Raw genomic sequence first — 12,796 nt, forward strand, 5'->3', positions numbered from 1 at the left:
TACACAAAATCAAACACAACATTTAAGTTTGACTGTTGACACTCAAGGTGAGACTCGCTGTCCCTTTGCCGTCTCGCTCTTGCAGTTCCACTGGAACAGCTTAAAATCAGACTAGAAATATATTTCATTTATAAGCAAACACAACACAGAAGTAATCACTCACATGTTACCTCTGCAACTCCTTCCATCCACAGCCAGGGCTTGTCCATGCCCTCGGTGCCAAACACCTCACCTTTAAGAAAGCATAAATATGTTTAAAAAACAAAGAAACCTAAATGATTAGCTTTTAGGTTAGTTTTTATTTATTGCGATTAATGATGAGGCTCGTATGCTGATGCCGTAACTAATCACAGCAGGATGCAGTTGCAACTATCGGATAAAATTACGGCAGTGAGAGGAATGGGCAAGGCTAAGTTAGCAAGGCTAAGATTGGGGAGAACTAAATAAAAGTGTAGAAAGATGCAGGAGGTGAGGCAGAAAACATGAGGTGATGGGATGGCTGGATGTGACAAACGCAAGCAGTGACGTACCGCAGGTCATGAGGCTAATGTGGATGATGCTGATAATCAAATACAAACACAGGTAAAAAGATAGGTAGCTTTGGTTGAATAAAAAAAAAGATAGGTAGCTTAGGTTATAATTATAGAGCCAGGAAGTTTTTCACTGGAGTTTGAATACGTTTTGATCCTTGTGTGGTGCTCGGGATGAACTGAACCTGTTTAATATTTGAACTAAAAGTGTTTAGCTTTTCTTGGAATCAACCACATTTGCAGATGTATTTTCTAAGTGTTTGCATAATCTTTTGTTTCTCGTGCTTCTATCGTTGTTCCTCACCTGCGTCATTCTGTTCTGACACCGAGGTGGTGGAATAAACTTAATACACTAGATGTCCGAACAGCTGAGTCACGCCAGGTCAAGACCAACCACCACCTCTTATTTCTCCCTGTTTATTATATATAAAAATAGACAGAGACTTCAAAGCAAAGCACTTTTGTACGTTGTTGGGAAGAGGGAATCTTACAAATGCCATAAATGTAAATGTATTTATAATAGACTCTATTAATAGACTTTATAATAGAATCTTTTACATTTACAGCATTTAGCAGACGCCCTTATCCAGAGCGACTTACATTTTTATCTAATTTTTATACAGCTGAGCAATTGAGGGTTAAGGGCCTTGCTCAGGGGCCCAGCAGTGGGAAACTGGTGGACGTAGGAATCGAACTCACAATCTTCCGATTGGTAGCCCAACACCTTAACCACTAGGTTACCACATCCGCCCACATCCCCCCTTTTGTTACATAAATTATAACGGATATATCGGAAATTCGAATGACTTTCATTGTTAAATATGATCTAGAAACTGCAAACATTAATCAGAAATGTTATGCATATTTATTAGGCTTGAGATTGAGACAGTATCAATAAAACACCTATAATGTTCTGGGTCAATTTGTCTTGAACAGTATTAAAGGGTCCAAAGAGTGAACAAAACACAAGGGTTAAGGTAAAAGTCCAGTTCTGAAAACTACGCATAATTGAAAATGACCAAACGAAAAGTTTTTTTCCACAAAGAATTCGAGTGAATTATCAGGATTAGACTTTGTTCATTCTAAGGACATAGGTGACTGGAGAAAAAAGTATTAAAGCATCAGTTACAGCCTTAGCCACAAAGACAGAGAGGCCGCTATCTTTTATTATATAACCGTGCCAAAGCTCACAGAAAGAATCATAACGGAGAGAGCGATAATGAAAAAGAGAAAGAGATGAACACAAACGGTCTGCTGCTCCCGATGACTTACACTCCAGCTCAGTCAAACTTTTAAAAACTTCATTAAATCGAAATGAAAGTGCTTTGCAGCACACTTCAATTTAATAGAGGATGCTTTAGAGCTGCAGCAGCCTGCCAATTACAGCTCTGGCTGACTTTTTCAGCGCTGTGATGACTCGCAGCTCAAACCCACTGAGTTGACTCAGTTTGTAAGCTCCTTTTTCAACACAATTGTGGTGACACTTGTAACACTGACTGATTGCTCTCTCAGCGGTTTGCGTCCTGCATGTGTAGAAAACTCTATGAATACAAGTAGAAGGCAGATTAAAAGGGATGTGGTAGACTAGTGGTTATGGTTCTGTACTACCAATCAGAAAAGTTGTGAGTTCAAATCCCACGTCCACCAAGCTGCCACTGTTGGGCCCCTGAGCAAGGCCCTTCACCCTCAATCGCACAGTTGTATAAAATGTAAGTCGCTCTGGATAAGGGGGTCTGCTTAAATACTGGAAATGTAAAGAGTCTGTGAGGGTGAAACGTGTAGATGTAGGTTGTATTTTCTTCAGAGCGCTAAAAGTGGCGATATTATTAGTTGATATCGTTTACTCCCGATATGCGCATGCATAAAGACCGTAATCCACTTACGTTTTAATCCTAAAAGAAACAGTTTATTATTATTATTATTATGAATCAGTGAAATGTTTGTACATCTTTTGTATGCTCTTGTCACTGCAGCCTTCAATATTCAATCGGAAGGGGCACAATATCTAGACTAGATTTGTAAAGTTGGTCACAACAAACTTTGATGTTGGCTTTGACGAGGCAAATATTCGCACAGGCCGGTGCTTTTTGGAGGCAAGTGGACATAAGGGTCAGTGTTACTTTTGGAGGCAAGTGTACATAATACTTGTGAAATCTAGTGGACGTCACGTGACGTCATCAGAATACCCGTGAGGAAGTTCCCCTCATTGTTCTGAGTGTTTTGATATGTCACATGTCCATGTCCATTTGATTTTGCATATTTTGGGAGCGGGGGTGCGGCACAACCAAAAGACCAGGCTGTACACCAATTTAAACCTTTGTTCAGAGTATCACCCTAAAGGAGCTGGCCGAGTTTGGTGTAGATAGGTTCAAAAGCTTGCCGAGTTATAAACCTCCAAAGTTTATAATGGGAGTCTATGGGGGAAAAAAGGCCATTCTGAGACCCGGTACCAGAAGTAATAGAAAAGTAAAAGCGACAAACTTCAGACCAGGGTCTACAACATATCTGAATTTGGTGCATGTGGCTCGAAAGCCTTAGGATTAGTTACTCTTGATAAATTTTTGTCTAAGCTTAAATAGGAAAACAGAATGTTGGCTTCTACAAAGCCAACATAATTACATTAACAAGATTTAGCACCAAAGTGACCAGAGAAATTGTTTTCAGAGAGTTTGTGACTTCCGGTGACTTGAGCAAACAATAATCATTGGTGAGCCCTAGATGTGCACGTTTCCAGTAACGAGACGAATTTGTGTCTAGTTTAAATAAGAGTGAAGACAGAGCGCACGTGAAGTTTATACACAAACTCCAAATCTTCCTCCAGAAAGTTTTAGCAGAATGTAAAACATAAAGTAAAAGTAAAGTAAAAAGGTAAAACATATTTGTTGTCAGAAGCGATCCGCTGGTTGCTCCACCCACCGATCAACATTATTACTATGGTAACCAGTAGCAGAAACACCTACTGACCACTTTATAGTACAGCATCAAACTCACTGAACGTAAATTTAGTTTGTGTTGAAATATCTGCAGTGGATATGAAAAGTCACACTCCTCTGTTACAATTGTGATTATATGTCATGTAAAAAATTAAAAAAAAAATAAAAATAAATCGAGATAAATCATGTCAGATCTTATTTGTTTTCCAGGTTATTGTAAGATTTTCTTTCATTTCTTTCACCTTCAATCATTCAATTCTATTCAATTCAGTTCAGTTTTATTTGTATAGCGCTTTTTATAACGGACGTTGCCTCAAAGCAGCTTTACAGAACATAAGAAATATAGTACAAAAAGTTTCATATTATATAAAGGTTAAAATTATACAAAAGTTTAAGATTAATATTAGACTTATATTTAAATGTGTTTGTATTTATGCCCAATGAACAAGCCTGAGGTGACTGAGGCGACTGTGACGAGAAAAAAACCCTTAGATGGAAGAGGAAGAAACCTTGAGAGGAACCAGACTATTGATTATAAACTGTTATAAACACCAGAGAGTGTTCATTCATTCATTGTTCTTATCCGAACTACCTCGGGTCACGGGGAGCCTGTGCCTATCTCAGGCGTCATCGGGCATCAAGGCAGGATACACCCTGGATGGAGTACCAACCCATCACAGGGCACACACACACTCTCATTCTCTCACACACTCACACACTACGGACAATTTTCCAGAGATGCCAATCAACCTACCATGGATGTCTTTGGACCGGGGGGAGGAAACCGGAGTACCCGGAGGAAACCCCCGAGGCACGGGGAGAACATGCAAACCTGGAGAGTGTTATTAATGATTCATTTCCTTTCTACACTCATATACAGTCTGACAAAGTGTATTGATTAGAAGGGTTGCTGTCCTCAAACACTACATGTATCCACTGGCATCTTCTCTTTGATTTCTCCGAAATCTTCATAATGCGGAACAAATCTGGAGCTGGTACAATGGGTAGAATGCACTAGATAATAATGTACAATCATGACAGTAGTCTGTGCTTATTTTCTTTTTAATTGTATTTTTTGAATCAGGTGATGTGTTTAACCTTTAATATCCAGCATATATCACAGTGAAAAAATACCTTGGTGTACAAAGGTTTAGATAAAAGGAGCACTATCTGAAAGCTAAGATTCTCAGAGACGAGGGTATTTTTTTTTATTATTTTTTTTCCTCTGGCAGTAATACTAACCCCACTAACCCACCCCCACCCCCAGTGATATCTTCCTTTATGTATATCAGGAAGATTCATGGTTTGTAATGGTCTCTAAAAATGAACTCATTACACAAACACAACAGATAACAATAGCCTCCAAAGTCAGTGTAAGAAATATGCCCAGTTTGATGGCAATGAATATCTGAGAAATACACTGCTGTGAAAAAATCTACTTAGTCTGCAGGAAGCAGCCAATCAAAAGAGAAAAATGGAGACCTGTGTTAGCATTTGAAATGTATTCTGTGGCCTTAGGATGAACTTGCTGACCATGTGACACGTGATTTACACACAAAAGCCTGCGGATTCTTAACAGTGACATATGTCTGTGTCGGTCCGGGCTGACCGGGGCCTGACATATAATCTGTCTCTTTAAATGCTGATATAAAGACGGATAATAAAAACGTTATAGTGATTTTCCTGCCATTTTCGCTTTTTTTTTTTTTAATGACTCCATAGCATGCATAATTCTTTTTTAGGTGCAGTGTTAGATGCATGCTTTTATTTTACCTTCAAAAAGCCTTAACTTAAAGCTAATATTAAATATATACTTTTTTAAAAATGATAATAGTTCTATTATTATTATTATTATTATTATTATTATTATTATTATTATTATTATTATTATTATTATTATTATTATCATCAGAAACCATTTCTTTGTAAATAAATAAATAATAAGAATAAATTTCTCTGTCAAATAAATGTCAAGCAATTTATCTGAAGGCTCATGTTTATTCAATTCAGGTGCTTTCATATTAATATAGTTAATCTAATATCTAACATGTCCTCCTTAATTACAGCCTTTCTTCCTTCTAACCCTCGTCTGCAGCTATCTCACACCAAGCATGAGACAAAGTGGGTGCGTTTTCATTCGCTCACTCACACAGAAACGAAATATAATGCTAGCGTGTATACTGAAAGTTCGACTGTTGGTGAAATAATACAAGGCCAAGTTTAGGTGAAAGTCAAATTAGAATTTTTATCACACGAGTGTTGACCAAAGTGCTGCACTTTATGCATGGCAAGAAATGAAATACATCCGTATAAGAAATAGAGTTAATATGAAAATAAATGTGTAAATAAATGATTATAAAACAAACCAGATCATTCCAAAACTAGTAAATACGCAGCAAGACATTGACAAAAAATAAATAAAAAAAAAGTTTTAAGTTACGATTTAAAAATGAGTTTATCCTACAAGAGGATCTGATAAAGAGGAGAAAACTATTCCAAAATCCCAGTGCGATTACGAAATCTCCTTTGTTGGTAGCAACTGAGAAAAGGATCAGAGAGTTTGCAGGGATGAGAGAAGAAGGACAAAATCTGAAATAAATATATAGAAGGAGTCCATGCAAGACATTCTTAAATCTTTACACACAACATATATTGCTATTAAATACTATATATTTATTATATATCTACAAAATGTGTATCAATAGACTGCTCATTCATTTAGAGTACAAAATTTAATCTTTATAATCTTCATAATCATTTAGATGTCAACACGGCCATATGGTAGTGTGCGCAGAGCCTCTTATAGTTATTATAAGGCCAATGATCAACAATAGCAAACAACAAGCACTAATAAAGGTCCACTGGGGTGTTAACCTTACTGCCCCACAATCGCTCTTAGAGCAAATTCAGATTTTCAGTAAATTCAAGTCATTTAATTGATTTGTTTTGCGCTTTTAACAATAGACATTGTCTCAAAGCAGCTTTACAGAACATAAAAACATATTGCAGAAAAAAATTATATTATAAAAAGACTGATATTGTACAAAAGATTAATGTTAGATGTTAGAGTTATATTTAAATGTGTTTGTATTTATCCCCAATGAACAAGCCTGAGGCGACTGTGATGAGGAAAACCTCCCTTAGATGGAAGAGGAAGAAACCTTGAGAGGAACCAGACTCAAAAGGGAACCTCACCATCATCTGGGTGACACTGAAGGGTGTGATTATAAATATACACTCCGACAATTTTGTATTGATTAGGAGGTTATTGTCCTCAAACACCACATGCATCTCATCTTAAAATGTCTGAAATCCTCATGGAGAAGAATCCAGTTGGAGCTGGTACATCTCTAGATGCCTCGGGATCGTCAGAGGGTTGGACTCTTCTCAACGAGGTCCGAAATCTTCATGACACGGAACACAACTGGAGATGATACCATCTCTGGATGCATCGCGATGGATAGAATGTGGAGAAGAATTAGCGTAGCTGATGTTCATAATATTAGCAAGCACTAGATGATAATGTGCATGTATAAGAGCACAAGATTATGGGATGTATTATGTGTAAACCTGACTAAATAGATATGACTTTAATCTACATTTATTCTGGGAAAATGTGTCGGAGCCCCGGACACTGTCAGGAAGGCTGTTATAAAGTTTGGGAGCTAAATACGAACATGCTCTAGAGCCTTTAGTAGACTTTGACATTCTGGGAACTACCAGAAGTCCTGAGGGTTGTGATCTCAAAGAGCATGAAGGATTGTAGCGTGGAGGACGAGCAGCAATTAGTATAAAGTTTCTCAAAATGTTTACCCAAATTTGGTTTAAAAGGATTCATTTCTATATAATCTATAGCAAGTAACTGGAATGAAACCGAATTCATTTCCACAAACAAAGGCCCAATGTGAGCGTAGCCAGCGTGTCTACGATGTACAGAATTTTTACTGTAAGATATATTGCAATGATTAGGAGTGAGACAGGGGGATTATAGAGAGGAGAATTTCCATGCATCAGAAAAGCTTGTGCATAAGGATGACCTTGCAAGGTTCCCACATAAAGGAAAAAGAGGAAACATAAGACTCCCCTTCCCTGGATTTTTGGACGAGATTCAAGTCTTTTGTGTGGTTTTTATGGTGTAGTTGGGCTGAATGCTTTGCTGAAACTTTGCTCGTTAATAATGATTAGTTCTGTGTGCGATGGAAAACAAACCTGCCGTAGTGAACGCGGTTGAACAAAGGTGCGTTAAAACTGCTCGAAAACGAGATACTGTATCCTGGATGACTGTGTGGTGTTGAAACTCAACTAGATATTACAGTATTACTGTAAAGATACACTAGATAGTAGTCTGTAGTGTAAGTGTGATAGCCTCTGGAGTTTGAGGTGATGCTGGTATTTACTGTATGTCTTCTGGCTTACCAAAATCTCGGGTCATGCGGTGCGACTGCAAGTAACTGTGGCACACAGTGACACACACACACACACACACACACACACACACACACACACACACACACACACACACACACACACACACACACACACACTCAAAAGACAGAGGGCTTAGTGGTTAACAGGTTTGCCTCACACCTCCAGGGTTGGGTGTTTGATTCCTGCCTCTTCTCTGTGTGTGTGTGTGTGTGTGTGTGTGTGTGTGTGTGTGTGTGTGTGTGTGTGTGTGTGTGTGTGTGTGTGTATGTGAGAGAGTTTGCATGTTCTTCAGGGGTTTTCCTCTTGGTTCTCTAGCTTCCTTCCCATGCTATAGAATATATAGCCTCTCTAAATTGACCATGCTATCGTGATCTGTGATTGGTCAGCACCAGGACCAGGATGTCCCCCACCTTGTGCCCAGAGTCTCCTGGAACAGACTCCGTGTTGCCCGTAACCCTGTCAAAGACACAGAGAATACATGATATGTTAAGACTGTCCGCCTTTATCATTTAAGAAGGTTTTTAGATTTATTCGGTTGTAACAGTGAAAGCAATCAAGGTACTTTATCTTGATTTTTATCTCCTCTCAGCATGCACTTCCTTTAAAAAAAAAATACAAGTGGGTTTATGAGTCAGTGATTCAGTGATTGGAAACGTGAAATAAATAAAAATAGGAAACTCTTGAGAATACTTTGTAGACAAAATGCATTGTGGACAATTTCTCCGTCTCTTCAAATGTGACCCTTTTTGCTCAGTTTGTATTTCTATATTTATTTTAAACAGGATCGTCCTGATAGAAGGAAAAAAAAATCTGCTCACTGGTACTGTATTTAATTTTTTAAACAGTAAAATCTAAAATATAAATGTCATTTTGGGTGCAAATGACTGTCTCTAGAGCAACATTTTCTATGTACAATAAGCCCCAGTAAAAATGATCTCTTATCATTTCTAAACAATACCTCTGTGTTAAAGTATCGCACTATATAATCATTTTTATGTATTCTATGTCGTTTTTGTCCTGTACAACCAAACGACCTCATAAATTTATGTATCATAATCTGGACATGTTTTGTATGTGATACAAGGAACCATTACAGCTCAGATTCTACTTTGGATGGATTTATTTTTGCAATCAGTAGCGAACGGCTGGCCTAGCACCGTCACATGCTTGGTGTTTATCTACGCGATTCTCGTGAAGTGTTTAAATCACGTGAAGCTGCTTGAGTGATACAATTCTTATTATTCGTCATCTGATTGCTTCAAAAGAGTCAGAAAGACTCGAGTCGATTTTAAAAAATCATCCAAAGCCCATTGCAAAATCAAATTATGAACATAAGCATGCTCGCTTCACACAGGGCATGAGTTAGCAACATTCTTGCCAGAACGCATTTGCAAATTCTGTCAATCTGTCGTTAAACATCTTCTGAAATAAGGACGAATCCAGCGTCTCGCTTCTGATGCTGATGTGCTGTAATGGGACAAATAGGCATCAAATTTTCTCTGCTTGAATACACACGAAACTTCCTGTCTGCCTCACTGTGGTTCTTTTTTCTGAGCCAGATGACAATGTTCTTTCATAAGTTAACGTGGCTTAAACAGTCCTCACAGCTACTGATCAGAAATAAAATCCTATTTAAAGTTGGTGAAATCAAAATGCATTAAGATCTATTTCCTTACTCAGAGAAAATACACTTCTAAGCTGCAGTACCTTTTAGTGTATTAGATGTCCATTAAACCATATCACGAGTTGATTATTTTCCCGTAACCTTCATGACCCCATGTCTTTTTATTCCTTACTTATTCACTGCGATCCTTTTTTTTAAGTTCATTTCCTTTCTTAATCTGCACAAGAAGCAAAACTGCCACCACATAGCTATCAATCTAAAACCCACCCAAATCCCATAATAAAACGTTTCAAATTCAGGAAGTCTCATAATGGCAACGCTGAGCTTCTGGTTCTTCCTCACAGCTCTTCATCATGCTATTTTAAACTGTCAGGGTCATAATTTTCTGGGCAGTTACTATTTTCCTCTTGATGCTTCCTCTTTTTATGTCTCTATTGTGGTGAGCTTGACACGTAATAGTGATCTTTAAATATTCATCACGTTTCATTTCGACCGTCTTCACTACGGCCGCCGAGCCAAAAAGACACGCTTGATATCGTCTACCTGTGAGAAAGTGTTCGAGAGGCTTAGGCAGGGCATCAGTCAATTCGAGTAATCTTTCAAACGTGAGACTGAAAGTATGCTGCACAGTCAGCAACAGAGCGCAGTGCCAAGGAGCAGAGACAGCAACACCAAACCAGACAGGAAATATGTGTAAAGCTCTTAGTATATCTTTAATATAACGTACAGAATTCTCAGGAGAATTCGGCCTAGCTATAGTTCTGGAGAGAACCTGTTGTTCGGAGCTTGTTCCCAAATCATCATTTTTAAAGACACAGACCCGACAATATTGACACAGACTCTGACTCAAAATGGGAAACCTTATGCAGTGTGATGTTACAGGAGAATAACATTTACGGGAAAGACAGTGAAGCAAGCTAACTTATTCATCGTTAGTTCATATGTTGAAAAAAAACCCCCCAAAAAAAAAACTGAAGACAATCCATATAAATATGAGCTAATATATAATATTCATGCTTGATGGCTGTGCATTATTGTAAAACCTGATGAAGATAAAATTATTATTATTTATTTTTTTGACTCTCGCTTCCTGTGTATACATTTGGAATAAAGCCTTAATATCCTGTCTTCTAGGAGTTTTTAAATTTTTTTTTTTTGCAAGTTTTAACAAGACTGTACATGTACTGCACTCTAATGCTGATAATAATTGTATATTATTAATGGTATTATAAACTCTCTCTCTCTCTCTCTCTCTCTCTCTCTCTCTCTCTCTCTCTCTCTCTCTCACACACACACACACACACTTTTATATGTATAAACTGTTGCTGTTTATCTATCTGTCTTTAGTATTTATATCCACAGCATTTTACTATAGCACTTTATTCATCACTATACTATACTGCTTAATGCTGCTCTGTCCCTTGATAATTATTGTATTCTATTGTCTTGCACACACATACACACACACACACACACACGCATACACACACATGTGTAGAGCCAGAAAACTGATGCCACACACAACACTTACTATTTGTACTATTTAACACAAATTCTAGAATAATTCAATTATTCATGATTATTTAGATTCATTTCTGGATTCATTTCTGTTTTCATAATGTGATCATATGCAAATGGCCTGAAACTCTACTTACCTAGTATATGTTGAGTCTACTGAGTGTCCAGTGTACCTCTATTGTCACCTGTCACTCTATTGTCAATACACTGGTTTATTTACACCTTAGATTGTAGTGCGACAGGATTTGTTTTATATCACGAAGGAATCCTAAAACTCTTTCTAATTATTGCTTTTCAGTCAAATGATGCAGTCTGAATGTCTGAAAAAATGGTTAAAAGTTTTCACCTTACAACTGGAAAATGCTCACCTGCTGACACCGTATATGTATCATGTCTATAGATATTTATACATTTTTCTGATTGGCACGTGCGTCATTATTAAGAACATTTTTATTGCGACGTGGCTGATCCCACAGGCAGGACACGTTGGAGTATGGTATCGATGTTGCATGTTCTGTATACTGTTAGTTGATTCGGTAACGGTTACAGTGCCAGAAACCACATTAAATCACTAATGTTACATTTAATCTGTTACCATTGGCAGTTGAGAAGGTTCTAGTCAGGAGTTGCTGCACCCTGCAGACTGGTGCTGGTACTGCAACAAGCAGTGGATTCCTATAATCATTTCAACTCTCAGGTACACCTTTATAGTGCTTTCCTTTTCATCTGAGATGGTGAAACATTATTAAATCAGTTTGTAGGAGTTTTAATACTCCATCTGGAAAGCCGTAGAGGCATGCTGACTCTATAGATGAACAACAGTGTGCGTGTTTGAAGGAGAGAGTGGAAGTGTACTCAGTCTGGATAGAGCAGAACTCATACTTGATTGCCAGCAGTTCATCAGTGCATCTCTCAGATGTGTCAGTGTGCCTAGCCTCGGGCAGAGCTCTGCCTCCGATTGAAGCTGACATCGCCCAAAATATGAAAGCAACAAATCATACTTCTTGGTCGGGCCCTAATCTCCCGGCCGGGCCCCTGTGCTGTCGTCAGCACAATCATGACTGCCACAATGAGCTCTGCTGCCAGCCTGCAGCTCTCCAGATGCTTCTAGCTAGCGGAGCACAGAGCCAGAACGCGGCCTGTTGCCACACACAGCAGTGCATCAAAACACTCCCAATACAATACTTACCGTTTGGTACAAATTCTAGAATAATTCAGTTATTCACACTCGTTCGGATTGATTGTGAACAGCGAAAGTAGGTTAGGTGAAATCGCTAGTAGCTTTTCGGAAGGTGCTCCAACTATCCTTATGAGTCATTCTCAGGAGTCTACCGAGTCGCTTCCTCATTCCTGTGTACAGTTATGACACTGCAATGCTCATTCCTTTATATTTATTTCATTATTTCAATTTATTTCATTTCTTATTGTCTTATATCCTGTAATATTTGTTTAACTGTTTAATTTAACTTTTTTGCTTGTTTTTTCCCCGCACCATTCCTAGTTTTCCTACTATGCAACCATGGTCATCGTCAGTGAGATCAATGAAGTGAACATTAACTGAAGCATCTTGACCTGTGTGTGGGTGCATGATTGTATGCTGCTGCCATATGTTTGGCTGATTAACTTGCATAAACAAGCAGGTTCCTGATAAAGTGCTATTTTTGTATTCAGACTATTTTCAAAAGTTAGAATGATGAATTTGCGGTCATCATGCTGAATTTGCGGGCATCTGCGGTCGACCCCGTACGGTAAGTGTGATGTTC

Source organism: Tachysurus fulvidraco, chromosome 23 (assembly GCF_022655615.1).
Source record: "Tachysurus fulvidraco isolate hzauxx_2018 chromosome 23, HZAU_PFXX_2.0, whole genome shotgun sequence".
Classification (NCBI taxonomy): domain Eukaryota; kingdom Metazoa; phylum Chordata; class Actinopteri; order Siluriformes; family Bagridae; genus Tachysurus; species Tachysurus fulvidraco.